Source organism: Hipposideros armiger, unplaced genomic scaffold (genome assembly GCF_001890085.2).
Source record: "Hipposideros armiger isolate ML-2016 unplaced genomic scaffold, ASM189008v1 scaffold_274, whole genome shotgun sequence".
Classification (NCBI taxonomy): domain Eukaryota; kingdom Metazoa; phylum Chordata; class Mammalia; order Chiroptera; family Hipposideridae; genus Hipposideros; species Hipposideros armiger.
The window spans coordinates 296,342-297,530 of NW_017731624.1; positions in this window are offsets into that span (position 1 = coordinate 296,342).

Genomic DNA, 1,189 nt, shown 5'->3' on the forward strand with positions numbered 1-1,189 from the left:
GGCATATTTCTTATTTGAAGATAGGTGAATCTTGTAAGATGAATCAAAAGGAAGAATTGTGCACTAGAGTCCTTTCATCCATTCTTTGATTTTATTCTTCACCCTTAGGTAATGAGAAGGTTTTGGAGTCCATCTGGAAAGGCAATTGCATGTCAGGGATTCTCACACTATTGACATTGGAGCCAGACAGTCCTTTGTTGTGGGGCATCCTGTACATTGCAGAATCTTAAGTAGCCCTCTCAGTCTCTGCTCACTAGACACCAGCAGTACCTTCCACTTCCCCTCCCCACTTATGACAATCAAAAATGTCTCTGGGCATTGCCAAATGTTCCCTGCTCTATGTCATCAAAAATATCTAAGGCAGAAGATTTCATAATTTGGCTAGCCTCAGAGTTGTTTCATTAGCATGCGATTAAATTCTATTTAAAGCACGTTCTCCTTAGATTCCAGATATTCACCAGTGTATATTCAAAAGTTACATAATCATTGATTCTATTTTAAATTTTTAGTATAATATTTTATTAATGAGATCATTTAAACACATTTAAAAATTGGGCTAAAACATACAGTTAGGATAAGAAAACTCTTCAACACTGAATGTCATTTGTAAGAAAAACTCCCTACTCCCAGGTCTGGCCTCTAGGAAATATATGCCTTAGATCAGATGAATTTAGAGAAATTCTAACTTCTGGGTATTAATGGAGATGATAACCAAATCCTGATTTTTAATAGGTTGCTCAATTACAAATGTAAATTTTTATTGCATTGTTGAATGAAATGCTATGAAGTTGATATACAGGCTTTTTACTTCTAGAAAAAAGGGAGAAGCGATGCCAACAGCCTTTGTCACAGAAGAGTGAACAGAAGAGTGTCACAGAAGAGTGAAATGGGGAGGGGGCTAACAGGTTCCAGGCATAAAACTGGGGAAATAATCTCTTAATGTCATTACAGGTCTAAAATTCTTTTAGTTTGTTATTTAAATAGAAAAAATAATATGGTATAATTTATTTTGGCAATGACTTTCACTTTAAAAATCAATTCTAAGGTGAAATATGTCAAAATCATAAGGTAAAAAATTCTACATTTGTTAATCAGCCTTCCCCAATCATCTTTTATGTAATCTCGTTTATGAAAGTTCTTATATATACAAGATGTGATACACCAAACCACTGTGATACTATTAATGGTT